The sequence below is a fragment of the Mauremys reevesii genome, linkage group 2 (assembly GCF_016161935.1).
Source record: "Mauremys reevesii isolate NIE-2019 linkage group 2, ASM1616193v1, whole genome shotgun sequence".
Classification (NCBI taxonomy): domain Eukaryota; kingdom Metazoa; phylum Chordata; order Testudines; family Geoemydidae; genus Mauremys; species Mauremys reevesii.
In genome coordinates, this window is record NC_052624.1 from 258,273,458 (window position 1) to 258,296,977 (window position 23,520).

A 23,520-nucleotide genomic window follows, 5' to 3' on the forward strand; every position below is an offset into this window, starting at 1 on the left:
CTGTACATTCTAAATTACTTATATTTTTTTAAACATAGGAATACATGCCATTAAAAGACAAATTACCCACTCATCTTCTAGAATTAACCATGGAGCTCAGCTTTGAATAGTCCTTAGAGGACAGATTTCAATTTTGATAGTTACAGCTGACTGACTCAGTCACTAAAAGTCCCGATCCAATTTTGGAAAATGTCTGATATTTGCAAAACATTGGATATGTGATAGTTGAGCCATGATTGTTTGCTGCTCTAAAGGACAAGATGGTATATCATAGTGGAGCAAATTGTCTGCCTCAAATATAAACATTTTTTGCCCTTTCTTATGTTTTCATGGGAATCCCTGTTGTGTGTCTCAGTTAACGATAACTCAGGATTGTCAAAAAACGGGCTCAATTGGAACTATTTAATCAAAGCTTATTAATCATTACTACAGCACTACATAGAATACAGAAAGAATAGATACATTACTCCCTTTAATGTATCTCTTTCACTGAAACTGGAGGGACATGGCAGTTTTCATTACCCAACTAAGTTCTGACACCAGTGTAATTATATAGAGTTTTTAAACAAAAACCAACCAAGCAAAAAAAAAACCCTCTTTGCCAAAATAAACATACGTTCTGTTGTCATTTCTATACATTCTCAGTTTACCTGATTTATGTGTGAAGTCATAATTATTTACAGCTGAGAGGACTAACAATTCTTCAAAATAATATCTTTTATTGAATCTTGCTTTCCCCAGAATCATTCTTCCCTAGCTGCTGTAACTATAAATATAGTTACACACACACACACACACACACACACACACACACACACATTCCTATGGGATAATTCCCAAAAATATCTGTAGTTTTATAGGTATAGAGATGCCACGGATTTTTAGATACGGTCTAATGCATAGAATTCCTGAACAAGATTACTCATTGGTCAAGGACCAGGGCCTTAGATTTCAACATACTCTTTGTTAATATTTCTAAAGAATATTGAAGATATAAATGAATCAAACATGCAGAAAGAAAGGACTAAAAGAGTTAATATTTACTAACCTCTCTATCAACCAACCAGAGGACACCTGTAGATAATGCAATGTTTGGAATAACCACAGTAGAGACTGTCCCGTAAAATGCCTCCCAGGACTTAAACTGAGAGGCAGTGTAGTCTAGCAGAAAGGACAGTGTACTCTGACTCAGAAGAACAGTTCTAGCCCAAACGCTACCACTGGCTTGCTGTGTGACATTGAACAAGTCACTGCACTACTCTGAACCTCTATTGTCCTTTCCACCCTCTGTCTGAATTGTCTATTTGGACTGCAAACTCTAACTGTCAGAGACTATCTCTTATTAGCAGAGCATAATGGGGTCCTGGTCTGGGACCCATACGTACTATTGTAATATAGATAATAACTGCTGCATTATGGTATAGAACTTCAGGGGGCTAGTCAGAGCTGTGTAATTACTTGTATTTGGCTCAGTCCTTCCAGGTGCTGAGGGTTTGTGTGAAGCATGGAGTGTCCTTGAATCTAGCTGAGCTCAATGGGAGTTAAATACACTTACTGCCTTATAGGGCCAAGCTTATAATGTGAGCATGAAACATACAGTTGATAGTTTATGTACCACACATTCAAATCTCCATTTAAGAATGCCATGATTCAAAGAGGCCTTCAGTAAGCTGGGAGAGATGAGTATGTCCTTTATGTTTTACTTACAGTCACTCAGACTGACTTTGGATCAGGTCCTAGTGGTTTAAGATGGTGGTAAGTGTTCTTGAGGTAAATGCTTTTTCTCTGCACTTGAATTTGTCCTTCAGTAAAACGGAGGCACTAATACTTATCCTCTGTGTGAGGCCTTGTGAGCTCCTCAGAGAAAAGGCACTACAATATTCAAGCACAACACATTTTTGTATTCTGTATGACAGTGTGGAGTGTATATAGATCTGCCTCTTAAATAACTGAAATCATCCTTTGTATTATCTTGGTGCAATGTTATGTATTATCATTATAGTACTTATTCCATCCTTATCAGTCTTTTAGTTATAGCTGCCTATCCCTTTAATAGAAGAATATTGTCCCTTAACTTTCAACTCTGTCCTCCTTATTATCACCCTTCATTATAATAGAATTTCTCTAGAGTGTATACACTGCCTGGCTATGCAAGATGCTGCCATAATGAGAGCTGACTTTATTTGTTAAAATGTTTTGCTTCATTTATGAAGAAGAAAACTGGGAGCTTGCTTTACTTTCATTCAGACTACTGCAAACCTTCTACTCTCAACACCCAGACATAATGTCAGAGAAACTGCTACCCAGAGAGAGAGAGAGAGATGCAGTACTTTAAATAGTCAAAGAAGAGAGCCTAGTCAAAAGCCTTGCTGAAGTGCAGGTATATTTTATCCACCACATTCCTGCATCCTTCAAACTAGTTATCCTGTCAAAGAAGGAAACCAAGCTGGTTTTGCATGATTTGTTCTTAGTAAATCCACAGTGGCTGTTAGTGATTACCTCTTCATCATCCAAGCATTCACAAATTGAATATTTTAAACATTGCTCTAGTAGCTTTCCAGGTATTGAAGTTAGGACGCGTCATAACTATAAAGGGAAGGGAACAGCCCTCCTGTGTACAATACTATAAAATCCTTTTACCTGTAAAGGGTTAAGAAGCTCAGGAAACCTGGCTGATACCTGAACCAAAGGACCAATAAGGGAACAAGATGTTTCAAAAGGAAGGAGGGAAGTTTTCCTTTGAGAGTTTCAATTTCAGCCGGAGTGAAAAAGATCAAGGAACCAGCCTCTTATCAGAGTAGTAAGTTTTAGAAGGGAATAGATAGGTTTATGTTTATTTCTTTGTAACCTGTCTTGTGCAATTAGAGGTAGAATCAAATTGGATATTGGGGTATTTTTTTGTGTAACTAAATTTGTGCCCAGGGGAACATCCTCTGTGTTTTGAATCTGTTGTCTGTGAGAGGAGCTGGTATGCTAATCTCTCCTAGAGGGTTTTCTTTTACCTTTCTTTTCTTTAATTAAAAGCCCTTTTTTCTTAATACCTGATTGATTTTTTCCTTGTTTTTAGATCCAAGGGGGTTGGATCTGGATCAACCAGAAGTTGGTGGGAGAAAGGAGGGGGGATGGTTAATTTCTCCTTGTTTTAAGATCCAAGGGGTTTGGATCTGTGTTCACCAGGAAATTGGTGAAGTCTCTCAAGACTACTCAGGGAAGAAGAATAGTGCTTGGGGGTGATGGCAGCGATACCAGATCTAAGCTGATAATTAAGCTTAGAAGTGTCCATGCAGGTCCCCACGTCTGTACCTTAAAGTTCAGAGTGGGGAAGGAACCTTGACAGGACGGCTGATCTATAGTTCTCTGGCTCCTACTTTCTCCCCCTTTTAGAGATGGGCACTACATTGTTAGCCCTTCTCCAGTTTTCCAGGAGCTCTCCTGTACCCAAAAATTGGGACTGTCCCTATAAAATCGGGACATCTGGTCACCCTACTTGTCATCCATGAGTCTGCAAATCTTATTGCCAGTGGCTCCAACATTTCTTCAACTAGTCCCTTCAGTACCCTTGGGTGAACAGCATCAGGCCCTGCTGATTTAAATTCATTCAAATTGGTCAGAAGATCTCTGACATATTCTTTACTTATCCCAATCTGCATTCATTTCCTTTATGGTAACTGCTCTAGTCATCCGGTCCAGTCACATTATATTTTGTGAGAAGACTGAAGCAAAATAGGTATTAAGCAGTTCTACCTTCCTATCATCTTCTGTTACCAGCTCACCTGCTCTACTGAGCAGCACACCCACACTGTCCTTGATCTTTCTTTTTTTCTGACATATTTGAAGAACCTCTTCTTGTTGTCTCTAACAATTCTTGCCAGCTGGAACTCATTGTTTGCCTTGGCTCTCCTGATTTTGTCCCCACACACAGGTGCTATTCCCATGCAAACTTCCTTGGTGAAATGCCCCTCCTTCCATTTCCTGTGTATCCCTTTTGGTTTCTAGATAGATAAATAGTTTCTTGTGCAGCCACATTGGCCTCCTGTGGCTCTTATCTTTCCACTGCATCAGAACAGCTTAATGTTGAGCATCTAGTATTACATCTTTTAGGAACTGCCAGCCCCCTTAGACTCCTTTTCTTCCTAATTGGTCTTTTCTTGGGACCTTGCCTATTATTTCTCTGTGTAGGTTGAAATCTACCTTTCTGAAGTTGTGTCCTTGTTTTGCTGTTCTTGTGTCCATCTCATTTTCTAGTGAGGGCTGCTATTGCAATAAGAATACTTCTAGCACTTCCCTTTATTTTAGATATTTAATGGAAAGGTGTATTGCTCCCTGTTTCTTAAGTCTGAATTTATGCATTTCTTCTGAGGAAAATGACAGCTGTAGTCTGTGTGTCCATTAGCCTAGACTTTAAGGTGATATTAATCTAAGGGCACAGTCATCAGCTCTTGAAACCTCAGTGCAGTTTTGAATGAGACCCTTTTTCTCTTTACACAGAATCATTTTTCCTACTGGTTTCGATGTCAGTGTTCATATTCTGCACAAGACAAATCAGTGCACATCATTTTAAAAAGAAAGAGAGGCACCACGGCAGTAGAAAAGGCAACTGGTATAAACAGATATGGATATAATTTAAACTGCTGCCCAGCAGCTCTTTGGGTCCTAATTCCAGCTGCTAACATTTAGGATAGTGAGCTAAGGAGCTAAGAGCTTCAGCTAAATATCCAGATTCAGGAGTGATTAGTACATTTCTCTACAAATAGTCCCACTGGTTTCAGTGTGAGTAGATGCATCAGATTCTGGCACTGTGTTGGCATCAGTGTTCTGGCCCTATGTTGGTTCTCTATCAGTATTTTGAGTTTGAATTTCATTTGAAAAATCCACTTTTATTTGATTAGAAATTAAATCAATGGTACACATCAAGCTGATCATTTTTAAGTTAGGTCTTGGTACTTAGTAAACTGCTTGGATGGCTTAACCGCCTGTGCTCTTATTCTTAAAGATTAGGAGGAAGTAAACTTTTAAAAATGAAAACAAAATATGTAAGGGAAAAATACAAATATGCCACATGCATGTAAAATGTGACAAGCCTGTCACTTTGATAACTAAATGTATATCATGAAAGAAATAATCAGTTCTAAAGCTATCAGCTTTCCTAGAGGGAAAATAAAGCTGTCCACCTTATGTCTTTTAATCAGATGTTACTTGGTGAACTTTTCTAAACAAGATACTCTGAGGCTGGCATTCTCTTTCTAATTAAAAATGGTATTCCCATGAGTTCAATTAAAGTCTTGTTAAGATTAAATTTTCAACGGTTGTCTGTTTCAGTTGCTGTGTTTTAGAAAGTGTCAGAATGCTTACTATACTGGAGCAGCTATTTGTAGACAGATTTAGGGAGAACAGCTGTAGGTAACAATCAATCATATTTGGTTCAGTGACAGAATTTAATTAGCAGACAACAAGATGAAATACTCTATAAAATAAATGAAATTATTTGTATAGAAATATATTTCCTTTCAGGGTCTATATTCACTGTGTAAGAGATAAATAAAACATTATGATACATGATTGTCTCTATGTTCTGAGACAGAACTTTCCCCTTCAACCTATTTGGTAACATTCTATCTCACACCATCAGCTCTGTCTGTTTTCTTCTGTACCCTACTGGATCTAATTCCTCTGTTCATGGTCGTGTTTATTAATGGCTAAGGGATGTGATGAATACCATTTGGGATTTAGCTGGTTCATGAATCGACTAATTCAGGGTAAGATTAAGACTTTACATATCATCCTGGGTGAGGACTGGCATATAGATGAGCCTAAGAACTGCCCAGAGCTGGAGTTCTGACTTAGAGTCACTGTTGCTTTCCCTGTTTCCTCCCTTTGCTCCAGGATGGGAGAAGTAACCTGCCATTGTCTCATATCAGTCACAGTTTAATTCATCTCCCATGGCCACTCAGCTATGTTGACCAGTACCTTGAGTCCCCCCGCTCCTTATATAACCCTGGGTGTGCTACAGGTCCCATTATATGCCAGTCCACAGAAGATGTGATTTGTCAAACCCCTCATCTAAAGACCTGTAGTAGATTGTGCTTTTGGCTTGGAGGTAGGCAGACCAGATAGCAAGTGTGAAAAATCGGGACAGCGGGTGGAGGGTAATAGGTGCCTATGTAAGAAAAAGCCCCAAATATCGAGATTGTCCCTAAAATCGGGACATCTGGTCACCCTACGTGGAGGTCCTCGGGTCAATCCCTGGTATTTTGGCCAAGAGATCAGCTGTCACACTAATGGAGTTTTCTTTCCTTCCCACATGCAGACAGGGAAGGAGAATAAGAGGCATCTTCTCTTAGAGGCACAGGGGGGCTAGTGACAATATTGCTCTTAGTAGCTATTTAAATTTGTTGAATATTACTCCACAAATATGAGTATCACAGTCTAAATATTTTGTTAATACACATAATTAAATATTAAATTTGGAATAGTTTATACATTTGACAAGAATTAAAAGAACAGCTCTATCAGAATGCAAATCTCCCAGGAGGTCATGCAGACAAAATTATCCAACCATATTATACAGAATAACAAATTAACAAAATATATAGGCACTATTTTCATGTATATAGGCATTATTAAGCCATATACAATATCTACAAATGTATATAAAGAAAGACCCATGCTTCACCAACCCAGGGAAGGATTTCTCCAGTGTAGTGCCATAGAGATGATACTGGGTTTCTTATTGCACTCATCATCCCATTACTGCAGCTGTAAAAGGTAAATCAGGCATAGCTGGAGGAAAGGGAGCATGGCATGCATGCAGGTGTCTCATGCAAATCCTGAAGAGTGTTTGTGGCCCTAGTGGATGTTGCAACCCAGCATTAGTTAGAAAAGTCCTCAGGCTATTCAAACACTTTGACAGGTAACTGGCTAGCTCAGAGCATCACCAGAATGAGGGCAATGCAAAGGGGAGTTTTAAGCCACCTTCACATAATCACCTCTCCTCAGCTTTCATTATGTGCAGCTAAGTTGCACCCCAGGATTCAATGTACAATATTTATTAGGGTTACCATACTTCTAGGTTTTCCTGGACATTGCCTCTTTTTTTGATCTTCCAACCTCTGTCTGGGCAGATTTTTCAAATCAACGGCAATGTCGGGGAGCAGATGTTTGTGGAGCAGATGTTGCAGCTCAGAAAGAGCTTTGATTGGTCTGCTTCCAGATTGGTCTTTCCTTGCATCCTCATCTGATTGGTCCCTTGCAGCTGCTGCTTCTCCCCCACCCAGTCCCTCAGCTCCCAGCCTTGGGGAGGATAAAAGCACCACAGAGAGGCATTGATTGACAGTTTTTGCTGCATCCTGGGTCTGCACCTGCTGCCCTACCACCACAAGAGGGAGCAGCACTGGCCCCCACCCCAAGAGTGAGGCCCCAGGTACCCCCAATAGCACCCCTCAAATACCTCCTCCCAGTACATACACCCCTCCAGCACCATCTGATTCCCCTCAGTACACACACCCCTGCAGCATCCCCTAACTGTACCCCCCACTCCATCTCCTCCTCCTGTTCTTTGGGGAACCTGAAACATGGTAATCCTAATATTTACATAATCTGCAAAACACAAATTTCCTGAAACATACACACCTAAACTCTTTTTTGTGAGGCTCCTTCAATTAAACTGCACAATTAAAATACTGTAATGAGAAAGTATTTAAATCTTGGTGATAAAGTAAAATGATAGATTCATTTCCATAAACCTGTCTTCTTGAATGACCACTTAAATTATACATTTGGGTAACAATGAAGATCTTTATCAGAAAGAATGGCAAGAAATACCCATCAAGAAATAAAGCAGTCTTGGAAGTCTGAAGTGGTCTTCCATATTCCTGGATCTCTCATTTTTGATTGCGGGAAATTTCATTGTTTACATGAATTATCAAAGTATCACAATGAGGTAGCATGGGATTGTGAGGTGATTGTTTGTCTAGATATATATTTTCTAGCTGACAAATAGCAAAGACAAATGATAATGACAGATAACAGGGTCCAGTATACAGGGAATCCAAACAAGGTGAGTTTGTTACATCCTTATTTATTATTCTGTTATCAATGCCAAGAGTTGTTTGTAGTTTACAGCGCCTTTCCTTACACCACATTATGCAAACACTAAGAGTAAAATCCTGGTCGCACTGAAATCAATGAAAAAACTCTGGTCAACATCAGTGAAGCAAGGATTTTTCCCTTTTTGTTTCAGAGACAAGTACAGAAATCACATATGAAGCATTCATACCCCAAAATTATTATGGTGCAACCAATGGATACCACAAGACATGTGATATGTAAAGCAACCATATAAGAGTGCATCTCCACATGGTGACATCCACATGCAGTTAAGTGAAAGCTTGCCACAGAAATTCACAATCAGCTAGAGTGTTATTATCTATTAATATTATCCACTATGTACTGTTATTTATTATTAAGCATCAACAATGTGCCGAGTGCTTTATAAACAAATTAGTCTCTTCCCCAAGATAATCATAATTGTAGGTCAAACATAGGCCAATGCATTCAGTGCAAAATAGTACATGATGCGCCATAATGATGCCAAGATAGTAGAAGAATCTGTACAGATCATTCTAGAAAGTCTTCATGGAAGAAATATGTACTGAGTAGAAACTTGAAGAAGAGGGCGAATGTTTAACTTATGTGTTTGCATATGAAGTTTCCTTCCACTGACTGGCCAATGGAGAGGATTAAGGAACTTGCTGCTACATGAGCTCTCCTGAAGTGGTAGAGGCTGAAATGAAATACTGATCCTACTGAGTCAATAGGAGTTTTGCCATTGACTTCAATAAGGCCATGTTTTGGATAAGGTTTTTAATCCTGCCTTTGCAAGTGTGGGTGTGTGGAATATATGGTGTAATAATTGTGTCTGTTTTATGCAGCACATTTAATTAGATTGAGCTGGTGCAGACTGCTGCAAGTGTAAAAGGATTATCAAGGATTAACTGGATTATATCAACCTGATTTTTTTTTACAAAGGAGGCAGGCAATTGCATGTCTAATCTACAAGGTAGTTATCCTACTTGCACAGGCAAATCAGGTAACTGCATGCTCAAAATACCAATTACTCAGGCAACATAGCTAACCATAAACTACACATATAAATCAGTTACACAGTTATGGCTAAAAATGCATAGGGAGTTATGTACTTAATTTGTTTCAAATTTAAACTCTTTTGGTTTAGTTCTTATGTGGCCAACGGTGCGTCTCTGTGACTTTTGTTGTACTTTCAAATGAAGAGTTCAGCATTGTCTTTGGAGAAACTAGTCGGACATGCTTACCCAGGTTTGATTGGCTCCATCCCTTATGATAACTTGACTTTTGAACTAGAGGCATGTCCAAGGGATGCGCCTGAGCAAGATGATACATCTTGACAGGCCTTTATATAGCTTTTACAGCTAAAATGAAGCTGATAACATGTTGGAGTAATACAAATGAATACAAAACCTCTGGCACAGAGTGAGAAATGTGTTCTCCATGGCCCATTCAAGTATATGTCCAGTTTAAATTAATTTACAACCTCACTAAATTTGACTAAAGGCTGAAAGGTCCTCTGCAAGCTTCTCTAGTATTGAAGATTAGTGATTATAGGAACACATTAAAGACAACCAAGATGTAAAACCTCACTAATGCATAGGGACATAGACAATGCTATATCCTGCCAGGGATCTAGCTAGTCCAGTACTCTATCTTTTTCTATGGTCAGATCCAGCCACTTCAGAGGAAGGTGCAAGAAATTTCATTGTGGGTAATATGGAATAATATGGATAACATGGTTAGTGTCTTCCTAACCTTCCTGAGTTTGGGGATGGCATCTGTTCTCAAGCCTGAGAGTTTATATCTACTAAAAATAATGCTAAGAGAACAGTGAAAGTTCTTGTTATCCATATTAATATTTAATCCTTTAAAAGCCCTCTACTATTAAATCTTTGCTGAGAAATGGATAGGAAGTAGTTGATTGTGTGCAAATTAGTGGGTGTGCAGAGTAGAGAAGTGTGAATGAACAAAATTACACTGTGCGCTGAAAAACAATGGAGTATGACTTCAGAATAGGTGAATGGATATGAGTACAGTACATGTGTAACAGACATCCCTCCTGGAAGTCATGAGATCATGTCCTTTCAACCCCCTCATTCGTGTGATCCAGCCTGAATATCTAAGAGATATTCTTTAGTGTAGTCTCCCTGGATTGTGAGGTAAGGATTTCTGGTTCAAACGGTCTGGAAACTGATTCAAATGCTATTTTGTTTGCTTTACTATTGACGTCAGCAATGTTCTCACTTTTCTGACAAATGTTCTGAAATAATACACCCCAAATACAATAGTACTATAATTTATTAATTCTGTTACAAGATCAAGATCATACAGCAAAAGAGACTTCAAACTGGAGCACATCCAACACATATTAGCATAAAGTATTTAGCAGAATTTGTTCATTCTATTGAAAACTTTGTTACACAAAACTTATCCTGGTGAACTTTTCAATACATAGTCATATCCTGACTGCTCACTCAGTAGATGGCATGCATCCTCACCTCATGTCAGAGAGTCCAAGACCAACACCCTGGCTCATTTTGTTATGAGAATAACAACTGTCCAGCCACTTATCTGGCTTATGCTCCCTTTCCTCTTCCTGGAGAAATGAGTGGCTTTAGAGGGGTAATGAGAAACTTTCAATCTGATAGCCTGAATTTTAAAATGCATCATCCTTTTGGAATATACAATTTTCTATGTGTTTGGGTCACTCTATCTCCAGCAGCTATCCCTTTGCTACTACGAGTCTCGAGTTCAGGTTTTTTCCAGTTATTTAATGCTGATTCAACTCCTTTTTTATATCAACAGACTCTCATGTCTTCAGTTGAAGTTGGACCAGGCCCTAACAGGGGTCTTGCCTTTTTTATGTCCCACGTTTTTGCATTCACTACTGCACATTGGAGTCACTGCTGGGAAATTAAAGACTGTTTATCACCAGTAGAGACAAAAGGCTAATGTGAGTCAGGCAGAACCTCCCCAGCACCATCCGTGGGGTCGGTTAAGAAAAATAATCACCCTTTCATTCCCCAGATCAAATGAGGTCCAACTGGTTTTATCTTCCTAGGTTGGAGAGGGGGGTAATTTACCAAATCGTGTTATGATACTCCAATCAATGCTTTGCACTTTGGGCCCTGATGGACTCCCATTAGTCTGATTAAACTACAAGAGAAATTGAATGAATTAATGAATTTTGGAGTTAAATTTTAAGTGTGACATGTTGTCTCCTGCAGTTTTCTGCGTGGTTGCAACAATTAATTTATTATTTGTTAACAGCGTGTTTTCCAAACAAGTGCAATTTGGTGACATTCTAAAACTCTCCTTGAAACTGGTTTGGGAAAGTTGTTACTGTTTTATAAAGCTCTTAACATTTAGTGATTTGTAGTCTCAATCCTAGAGGAAACCCAGATATTGAAAGGCCATGATACAATAAGACACGGTGTCCATTTTACGTTAAAAGTATTTAACTAAAGAATTTTATTAATAAATGCAATCTCATGAGGTAAGCTAGCTAGTCTGATGTTTTCCAGGATTCTTTGCCAGTTAATTAAGTTTTCATTTCTATACAGTCATTTCACAATTACATGTATTTGATCATTTCTTGGGGATCAGGGGAGGGGGAGTGGGAAACTCGCAATAGGAACACATCCATATTGCATTGAACTAAATGCAACAGTGTAATGTATTATGGACCAAGACCTGAAGTCCTTTCTGAGGGGCAGTTCCCGTTGAAGCTACTGGTAAAAGTGCCTTTGATTTCAGTGGGTTCATGATGTAGGTCCTTATTTGGATAAATATTTCATTGATTTCAGTAGGGATTTGGCCCTGTGAATTTCTGAAGGAAGAAATATTTCATTAACAAATATTTAGATTTTTGGATGAATTCTCACATAATTCAGAGGCATCATCAATACAACTCTATGTAGTAGTCTGAGCTAATATTCTCAATGGCTGGCAGACTTTGGCTTTGTAGGAAAATGACAGTTATTTACCATTACTGACCCTTTTTAATGTCACTGGAGGGACAATGGCAAATGTAGTGATACAATGAATTCTTCTTCCTGTGACATGCTTCTCTGAGGACAATTGTGGAGCTCGCATTTACCTAGAGAAGAACTTAGGAAGAATGAGAGTAAAATCTTTGGGAATTACTTAACAACCTAGGGAAGCAGGAAAAAATTGCCAAATTATATTTATTTCTTCGTTTTCTATTTGGGAGAAAAAATGAAGATTCAAACTCTGTTGTTGAGGGGAACATTGGATTTGTGGATAACTGTGGTGGGACACATCCCCATCCCACTGATAGAAAGGCTAACAAACATACCTGCACTCAGGAGAGTTTAAAAAAATGTGAAACTCACTGTGCAGGGTGGGGAGTTTTTCCAATAGGAGAAGCGGCTAGGGACTGCTAGTGAGCTCCAGTAACAGAGGGAGCCCAGCCCAAGGCAGTGGCTAGCCTTTCCTTTCCTCCCCCTCCCCATTTTTTGGTAAAGACTGACACTATAAGCCTGGTATGTGCAGGGGCCCTAGGTGGGCTGCTCCCAGACTATAATCTGTGACGGGACCTGGGGAGTGCTGCCAAGGACTAGAATTAATCAGACTGAGAAAGGACCCCAAGAGTGATCTGAACTCCTGTAGGGGCTCCCATATGGGCAAGAGACTAACAGAGGCTACTGACAGGCCCAGGCTGAGGTTGGCCAGCTACAGAAACGAACCCTATCCAAGAGGATCATATTAAAGGGAAATGAGAATAATGGGGAAGATCCAGGTAAAGTGGAATAACTACCAAAAAAGCTCTCTCCTCACCAAATTACAAACTTCTGTTATAAATAAGAATAAAGTGATGAGGCCAGTAATAAACTACTGAAAATAATAGGAACATTGGATTTAGTACACATCACTCTTCTCAAATGCCGTTATTTTTGTGACAGAGCAGCACTGGCAGGGACATAGGTGATTATGCCACAGGTGTCAGTTCATTGTAGATTCTGAGGATGGAGCTGTGCTGTAATCAAATGTTGTTGTGAAGGAATTTGAAACACACTTTGTTACCCGGGGTTCTTTCAACCCAAAGCTCATGGTAACTTTTACTCTGTGTGAGGTGGTGTCAGGAAATAAATCAGGGGAGACACAGCCGTCCGACCGATAGATGGCTGGCACAAACAGGACAACACAAGAATGCTTTCGCTTAAAGCTAAACTTTACTTAGTCTCAAGCACTTACACATGTCTGCAACAGGTTAGTAAAACACCCCCAACTCTCGATAATTACCGAAGCTGAGTGTGGCTCTTGAGTGGCACAGCGGCAGCCCGTCGGGCGATGGGGAACACAAGATGCATCCAGAGGGAGAGTCCTGTCCAACTACTCAAACTTTCTCCCCTTATTTATATATTAGTAACACAGTGACATTTCCCTTAAAGAAAACTTGTTAAGCAAGCAGTTTCAATGGTCAAGCAAGAGGTTCCTTCTGATTTTTGATTAACCAGATGAGGATTTTTCCCAGAGTTTGCAGCCTCGAGGTCCTAATAGAGATTCCTGAGGGCACATCCTGCTCTTCTAAAATGCATGTATGAGCAACTTCAATACAATTCTTATCAGGAAGGATGTGGGGTCAAGCTGTCCTTTCTGTGGTACCCAAAAACCCCTCTCCATCTTCCTTGGTTAAGCTAAGCCTGCTGCATGGCCACTTTACGGCCTGCTGACTTGGCTGCTTTCAGCAATACGCAATAGTGGTTTCAGGCACTTTACTGGTTTGCCAAAATTTCCACATACAACTTGACAACTGCTAAGGAGGCAGGAGGGAAGAAAGACTCTTGTCTGGGTTATATATGAGGGATTTTGGAGTGCTGACAAAATTAATAGATTATACCAATTATTAGGAATTTAACACTTGTATATAACACTCACTCTAGACCTTCTTGTGGTGTGCCCTGTTAAATGCTAAGGCACAACCAAGGTCATCAAATCAGCATCCAAATGTGGCTTAGTGAATTGTGGTTCAAACAGCAGTGGAAATGCCATTTGGATCAACTACTCCAAGTCATGAACAAAACTGCATAATGTAGGCTGTTTATTTCCATTTCTGGAGTTGTATAACTGAGGTAAGAACACCAGGACACATACTAATCAAATGATTCTCTAAAGCTTTCTAGGAAATAGTTGTATTTTACCAGAAGGTGAGTAAATGTTTCAAAAGCACCTAAGTAGCTTAAGCTCCTAAATCCAAATTTCAAAAAACAAACAAACGAATTAGGGCCAGATTTTTAATTGGAAATTATGTGCCCAGATACTTTTTAAAAATGCTACTAGGTGCCTATCTGCATCTTTAGGTACCTAAACACCTTTAAAAATCAAAATCACTTTTGAAAATGGGACTTAAGCTTCAAAGTCACTTGAGGATTTTTGAGAATGTTTCCCTTTACTTAAAAAAGACTGTTGTCATCTTGGACTTCTTAAAATTTGTTCTTACATGTCAGGCCATACCACCCATTTTTCCCCATCTCCTCATAGTCTCCCGAAACAGTTACTGCTTGTAACACTATATTATAATAAGACACAACTTGCAATGAAAAGTTTATAAACTTTTCCTTGGGCCATTGTAATGCACAATTCCATGTCTGCAGAGTGTGTTCAAAATGTTGTTCATTTTCTACTTTGGGGGAGTGGAGAGTTAGAGGTGATTTACTAGAGCACTGGCATATGGAAGCTAAAAAGATGGAAGATGTCATTTAAGAACAGCTTGTCAGTCTGCAGATTGCCTATTCAAATGAAACAGATTCTACAAAATGATCTAAATAGTTGATATATATGTATCATAAATATAATAAGATTATGCTTTCCACAGTGTTGACACTGTTGAAAATAAAATAATTTAAAATCTATGTGAAATAGGTATCCATTCTCAGAGTATTACTAATAATGTTATAACTATTATAAAATGTTGTACTTCAAAAACACTTTTTTGATGATCTCAAAGTTCTTTAGAAACTTTAACAAAGCTTCAGAGCATCAGTAAAAATTAGGTGATTATTATACCCATTTTATAAATGAGTAAATTGAAGCATAGAGAAGATGACTGTTCTATGGCCACATGACAGAAAACCAGATCACCCCATCATTAAATTTGGCAGACCTCTGCATGGACTTCAGTGGACAGCTCTGCTTAAAAATCAATGGTGCAATTAGACATAGTGTCAGGAATAGAAGCTATTTTTTGCCAATCCGTTACAGAAAAGGAGGCATTGCATATAATCTGCATATTAGCTTGAGGAATATTTTGGTTTGCTGTTTTATTTCTGCAACCTTCACTGAACAAAGAAACAAATAATAAGTAGTAGTATTATAATATTTTTAAAGTGTTCATGTTTCATCAATGATTTTTAATATGTTATTGATACTGATTTTTTCTCATGTTCTACTGATAGTGGTAGTCATTTGTGTGTATTTAAAAAGAAAACCATGAAAAGAACTGAGATACATTATATCTCCCATGAACAAATCTATCACAGATAAAAGCATAACAAGATTGATCATTCTAACATTTCCTCAATGATGATCCCAAACTATAGCTAAAACTGTTGCAGTTTGAGGAAATTATAATGATGACTGCTCCTTAGGCTACTTCAACTCTTCTGTTCTCTGAACAAGTCTAAGAAACCACTCTTCTACTATCTAAACAAGAACATTATATAAAGCAGGGGTAGGCAACCTATGGCACGGGTGCCGAAGGCAGCACGCGAGCTGATTTTCAGTGGCACTCACACTGCCCAGGTCCTGGCCACTGGTCCGGGGGGGGGGGGCTCTGTGTTTTAATTTAATTTTAAATGAAGCTTCTTAAACATTTTAAAAACCTTATTTACTTTACATACAACAATAGTTTAGTTATATATTATAGACTTATAGAAAGAGACCTTCTAAAAATGTTAAAATGTATTACTGGCACGCGAAACCTTAAATTAGAGTGAATAAATGAAAACTCGGCACACCACTTCTGAAAGGTTGCCGACCCCTGTTATAAAGGGTTCATCCATCACATGTAACGTGTAACTTGGATTTCAATAACTTCTTTCTGGGTGTTTTACTCTGTCCTTGTCTTTGGTTAGGACAAGTTGAATACAACAGTGGATCCAGGTCAACACTTCTGACCTATAGTATGGTATTATGTAAAGTATGGAATCACCTACCACCCCACACACTTCTGGCTGTGTGTGACTGTGTGTATAATACATCTGCAGACAGAGGCAGACATTGCTGAATCTATTTTGGTCAAGTTTATCTTTGTAACTATGAAGAGTAGATACGTACTTAATTAAAATTGTCAAGAAAAAATAGTTGTGAATGACTCCCTAGTCCTCACACTTCTCACTTTGACAGTTGCAGGATGTTGGTTACAAATCACTGGATGAATGGAAGGGATTTTGTACATCAGCAGATCATGAAGTTGTAAATGTTCTGGTTTTGTCCCTATATACATTGTTGTTTCTCTCTGTGTCACTTTTCTCTCTTTCCAACAAACCTGAGGGTAAGATTGTGTTTATCTCTCCCTCTTTGGCTATGTGGAATAATTACTTGGCAGTTTGCGGTCACCTAACTGTGAAGTAATGTTCTACTAATGTGGACCTCTGTTTGGATATATGTTCAACATATTGTTCTCATCTGGATAGGCCTGTGGCTATGAAAACTGTGGCAATACACCATGTGTTTGTATGCTTCCATTTTAATATAATTTAAAAGTACTGCTTCTGCTGTTGACTTAGGTTTCCTCTGTGCTCTGTTTTCACTGAACTCATTTCTTTATTTCGGTTATATTGCTTTGCTTCTTGTAATAACGCTACTCAGAGTGTACCTTTGAGCGTAGTAAACACATTAGATAAAGCTTTTTGATGCATCTTAGAGTTATCCCTCAAGTATTTTCTAAATATGTGTAATACAAAGCTATCTTGAAATATGACCATAAACATACCCAGTATGTTTTATTGAATAGCAACTTAAATCCGTATCTGAGTATCTCTATGCAGGTTACTATCACAAAAGTAGCCTGAAGCTAAAGAGCACTGCAAATTCCCCTCTTTGCACCTGCTACCATAGCTTCTTTTTGTGAACACATAATAAGCATGACTCCTCTACAAAAGAGATGGGTGCAAATCACATATCTAGCTCAGTTCTCCGATAGTATCTGCAACTTCTAAATAGTTTAATTGACTATTGACATAATAGATTACCCCAGAATCTAACATGTTTTCATAATCCTTTTAAACTACCATCTTTAAAAGGCAGTATTTTGCGGGGATTAATATGACAGCATAAATTAATCACTTTTGCCAGTATATGTGGCTTTAAATTAGGAAATGTGGCTTTTAGTTCTTTCTCCTGCCCAGTCATTATATATCATAATTCAGTGCCATAGATCCATGTGACCTCATTGATTTGAATGTGGCTGTGAGTAGATATAGATATAGATATGAACTATGACTATCACTAGAACTATGAAGATCACATATGACTCAATGGCATAATAATAACCATTATTTTATTGTGATCACTTATTAATATATATATGAACAATATAAGCACAGCAAAGATGCCAGCTTCACAGCCACATTCAAATCAATGAGATCACATGGATCTTGGGACTATGGTACTGAATTATGATGGCACTGAATTATGATGTATAGTGTGTATATATATGGACTAGAAGACATAATTATTATTATATTGTGATCACTTATTTATATTAGTAATCCCATTTACATTATGAGACCACTCATCTGAGTAACTGCTCATCAGTAAAGGATTCCAAATACAGACCTGGAGGACAGATGTTCTATCATGAGATTGTAATCCTCTCCAGGGTGCATTGTCTCTACTTTATGTTTCTATAGTGCCTAATACACTGGGGCTCTGATCCCATTTTAGGACTTTTGGTACCCATCATAATATAAATATTTATTGCTAGTAATTGATTCCAATAGAGCTACATTAATTTACACTGGATAATGATTTAACATTTTATATATACAATACCCTTCTACATCTAGCTATGTCTATATTTTTAATAAAATAATGAACATTTCTTTTATAATTTACTGCATACCCTCTGTGGCATGTGGTGTAATTATGCTACTAAGGCTTAATCCTACAATCCTTATTCATATGATTAGGTTTTACTCATAAGAATATTCCCCTTAATAAGCCCTGTTGATTTTACTTGGACTACTGGTATAAATTAGAGTTTCAAGATCGGTCCCCTTATCCTTTGTCAATTATTTTAAGGTACCTTAAAATCAAACCAGGCTCTCTCTCGTCAATTTTTGCTCTAATGCCGTGTTCTGGAATTAAAGCCAGTTGTGATTTTTGCATGGTAATTATGAAACCATTTTAGACCAACTTAAAAAAACTGAAAGCAATACATATTATTTGGCTGGACACTTTTATTTCAACATTGGTAGTGTCACACTTCATAATGAACACAAGGCAATGAAAATTCCAGAAATAAATGGAAAAAACTATAATTCCTGAAGGCCTTTTGATTTCAGCTTGCAAATTCTATTTGCTACCCTCTTTTCAAATTGATTTCTCAGCTTCCAAAAGTGTAAGTTTCATGCCTGGCCAAAATCGTATAATACTTCCTCAAGACTTACATGTATTTACTTTCAATTAATTAATTGAGTTCATGACATACAAAATGGAATCACACATTTATATTCACATTTAACATAGATCTATATCCTCTTCCTGCATTAATTGTTTGAATTCCAATAGCTTGATGGAAATCAAAAGGATAAATCATATTAACTGAAAACCATAGAGTTGTTGTAATGTCTCACTTATTTTAATGAATATCGTAAAGAGATTTACTGTATATGACTACTATTGTGCTCACAAACCAAACCAAAATAGGCCATAGTACAAATGAGTGAAAATATTTACAGCATTGCCTGGCAAATATCACAGAAAAAGATCCATTTTTTCACATAACTAGAGAAAGTGGGGCTTTTTTTCTATGTTAATTATAGGTTTTTAAACTAGGACATTGTGTAATGAATTTTTGAGAAGACAATGACATTATGACTGATGTGTTAATCAGATCTATTAATGCATCTCCTTATTGGATGGTGTGATTTTTTTGTTATGTTTAAGATGCTGCAGCAGGATTTTTCTGTTAATCCACCATTATAGCTAGTGTTGGAATCCAGCAGGAAGCAACTGACTGAGCCCTGCTGGCTCACTCTATTAGGAGCAGCTTATGAACTCTACCCTGGATATGAAGTGGAGGTAGAAGTGCATCTCTAAGTATAGGTATCTGGGGTTCACCTTATCAACCCCCTTTGTGTAGGTCAGTCACATTCCATAACACGTATATCTCCTGTTGCTCTGCCAACTTTGTCTGGGCTCTGGCAGTAGGCACATAGGGAGCTAGGTGCCTAAATACATTTTGAGTATCTAGGCTGGGGATTGGCAACCTTTGGCACGTGGCCCATCAGGGAAATCCACTGGCCGACCGGGATGGTTTGTTTACCAGCAGCGTCCACTGGTTCAGCTGATCGCAGCTCCCACTGGCTGCAGTTTGCCGTTCCAGGCAAATGGGAGCTGCAGGAAGTGGCGCAGGCCGAGGGATGTGCCGGCCGCCGCTTCCTGCAGCCCCCATTGGCCTGGAACAGCGAACTGCAGCCAGTGGGAGCTGTGATCAGCCAAACCTGTGGACGCTACAGGTAAGCAAACCATCCCGGCCTGCCAGCAGATTTCCCTAACAAGCCACATGCCAAAGGTTGCCGATCACTGTTCTAGGCCTACCTGACCATTAGCAATTAGCTGTGCACTCTGCAAATGTGTTTGGGGCACCTTTCCAAGGTAAGCCATATATCCCAAGGATAAAAGTATCCCTTAATCCACTCTGACATCTTTGCAATTGGTTTTCAGTTTATAAATGTAGATTGGGCTGAAGATGACTGACAGAGGTAAGACTGGTGTTCAAACCTTGACTGCATAAGTCTAGCGGACTGGGGTTTAAAATGCCTGGGACCCATCCATGGCTCTACCACTAATTTATTGGAACCTGGTTGTGTCACTTAACTGCCATGTCTCAGTTTTTCATAAATTCCAAAGCCAGAAGGCACCATTGTGACCATCCAGTATAACACAGACCATAGAACTTCCCCAAAATAATTCCTAGAGCACATCTTTTAGATAAACATCCAATCTCGATTTAAAAATTGTCAGTGATGGAGAATTCATCATGACCCTAAGTAAATTGTTCCATGGAATAATTACCCTAATTAAAAAGTATGCCTTATTTCCCATCTGAATTTCTTAAGCTTCTATTTCCAGCCATTGGATCATTGTGACGTTGCACTCCATATGCTTTATGAAAATATGCTTATGAATGTGAATATGATGTAACTGGAATATGCTTTACACAAAAGGTCTCTTGTAAGGTATCATTACAAAGCTTATATTCTATTGAGTGTGTTCATCCTATTTGTTTGCATGTATTATTTCTATGTCTGGAGTTAGGAAAATAAGAAATAAATTTATATCACTGTTGTAAACATATTAAGTGAAGGACATTAAGGGTTCTCCAGAAACAATCAGTTGTAAATGGCACTAGTTACTTGAAAGCCTTCCTGTGTATGTGTGGGCCAGCCCATGGGGAATGGAGTCTAGGGGTCTTACAGTGACATGTGACCATGTCACCTGGTAATGAAATCCATCTTAAATATGGAACTTTTCCATTTAGAAGGAGGGGTGAGGACCCAGAGAGACAAAAGATTCCCACCTTGTGCCAAAAGGGGGTGGAGCAGGACAAAGGGGGCTACCAGCCATGAAAAAGCCCCTGTTTACCATCTGAGATGTCTGCTGGAACTAACAGAGAGTGTACCAGGGGAAAGGATTGGGCCCAGACTAGGAAGGAGTCTAGTTCGTGAAAAAAGCTTGTCTCTGAGATGAGATATTACCTGTAATCAGTTTCTTGGTGTATTAGGCTTAGACTTGTGTGGTTTTGCTTTATTTTGCTTGGGGACTTACTTTGTTCTGTCTGTTATTACTTGAAACCACTAAAATCCTACTTTTTATAATTAATAAAATCACTTTTGTTTATTAATGAACACAAAGTAAGTGATTAATACCTGGGGGAGCAAACAGCTGTGCATATCTCTCTATGCATGTTATAGAGGGTGGACAATTTATGAGTTTACCCTGTATAAGCTTTATACAGAATAAAACAGATTTATTTGGGGTTTGATTCCCATTGGGAACTGGGTGTCTGAGTGCTGGAGAGGTAACCTGCTGAGCTGTTTTTGGTTAAAGTGTGGAGCTTTGGGGGCGTGGCCCAGACCCTGAGACTACATTGCAGCAGGCTAGTGTGTCTGGCTCAACAAGGCAGCGTTCTGCAATCCCAAGCTGGCAGGGAAAATGGGCTCAGAGGTAATTTCAGCATATCAGGTGACAGTCCCAAGGGGGTCCCTGTGACCGAACCCATCACAATCATATACACTTTTGTTTGATATAATGAAGGACCCATTTTCAAATATTTGTTTCCCATATACGTACTTATAAACTGTGATAAGTCATCCCTTAACCTTCTCTTTGTTGAGCTAAATAGATGGAGCTCCTTAACATTCATTATATGGCATGTTTTCTAATCCTTTAATTTTCTCTGAACCATCTCCAATGTATCAACATCTTTCTTGAATTGTGGACACCAGAACCGAACATGGTATTCCAACAATGGCTGCACCAGTGGCAAATACAGAGGTAAAATAATATTTTTATTTCTTCTCAAGATTTTCCTGTTTATGCATCCCAAGATTTCATTAGCTCTTTTGGCCCCAACTTAGTTATATTCCTGTTCAGCCCTCCAGAAGAACACTTTCAGCAGTTGCCTATAGACAGGCCATACAAAATGATTTGTGCAGGCTGGATGAGGCCCCCAGATTGCCAGTTACACATTCCTGCTATAAGTATAGGATTACAGTGTCTAAATCAAAGCATCTCAATGATTTCAGTATTTCCATTGTATTTTTTTCCTGTGCAAAGTTTACTATTACATTTATTCATTTTTTGTGAATTTGTATGGCACTATTTTCACACAAAAATTATCCTTCCATTATAAAATATTCTATTAATAGTCTCCCCACCCCCTCCAGCGATCTAGAGTAATCATAATTGCCTGGGCCTTTTTTTTTGTTCTACAGAGCAAGAATAGGAGTAGCTTCCTTATTCCAACCTGGCAGTATTGCTCTCTTGACTGCTTGTATTGGATGTCCTTTCTGTAAACTCCTTGATTTTCATTAGCTTTGCTGTTGAAACTGGAAGACAGTGCCTCATGTTAATGCACTCAATGTCCTTATCCCCTGCCCCCAACTCACTGATGCTGAGTATTCTGCTTTGCTCAGGTTGTCAGGTAACACAAGTAATTGTCCTGGACAATATTTTATTTCTACCTGGTAGTGTCGGAAGCATATCAACATGCACTAACAAGAGGCTTTGTTATGATTGTCTCTAAGGTTCTGTGGTCTAATTGCATTATTAATGGGTGGCTGTTGGTGTGTTGATGGAATTGTTACAATCCAAATACCACAGTAAGAATCTCTCTCACTCTGTTTGTGCATACCCTGATCAGTGTCTGAGATGGTTCTGCTGGCATCTGCCACCTGCTTCTTCAGAAAAAGAGCTATACCCAATCCTTTCTCTGATGCATGACACGGGAGTGTTAGTGGCTATCCTTGCTGGTAATATTGCAGAACAGAGGCATATATTATCATTTGTGTCAGTGTGTCAAATGCTTGCTGTTGGAGACCTGCTCAGTCCCACTCAATGTCATGCCTTGTGAGCTGACATATGGATTCTACTGGGGAGGATAGCTCAGTGGTTTGAGCATTGCCCCTCCCCCCTTAACCCAGGGTCATAAGTTCAATCCTTGAGGGCACCATTTAGGAATCTGAGGCAAAAATCTGTCTGGGGATTGGTCCTGATTTGAGTAGCGCATTGGACTAAATGACCTCCTGAGGTCCCTTCCAACCCTGAGATTCTATGATTCTAGTGTGGACAGAACCTGGAAAATTTATCATGTCTATGAAGCACTGTACCCCTTTCACATTACTCTGCAGACTTTCAAGATACTTGCATACTGGATTACATAGTGCCACTGAAATTTTCCTTTGTGGTAAGCGCAAAGTTTCCACTATGGGGTCTACTTCCAGTTGCAGCTTTCCTTCAAGGCACCTATTGCCTTTGCAAACATCCCCGTATGCTTTTAAAACTGTCTCTTGTCCAATGTGGCTCCTCATTTTTCTTCTTGCACTGCACAGGGAGTGAAGAAGAAGAAGAAGACTGCAGCACTAATATTTGGACACTGCATGGCTTATATGGCTGTATTCCCTAAGAGGGGTCTGTGATGCTTACCATCCACCACCACAAAGTTCAGTTGGGACTATCTATTAC

At 38.9% G+C, this 23,520-nt stretch overlaps 1 long non-coding RNA gene across 2 annotated transcripts in view; it reads left to right on the forward strand.

The window, feature by feature from the left end:
• Window positions 1–5,718: 5,718 nt before the first annotated feature.
• The window catches only part of LOC120398786, a 94,715-nt gene continuing 76,913 nt past the window's right edge, over window positions 5,719–23,520 (forward strand). For both annotated transcript variants that reach the window (XR_005594704.1, XR_005594703.1), the window contains exon 1: window positions 5,719–5,756. This is a non-coding gene — a long non-coding RNA (uncharacterized LOC120398786). The remainder of the gene's footprint in view (window positions 5,757–23,520) is intronic.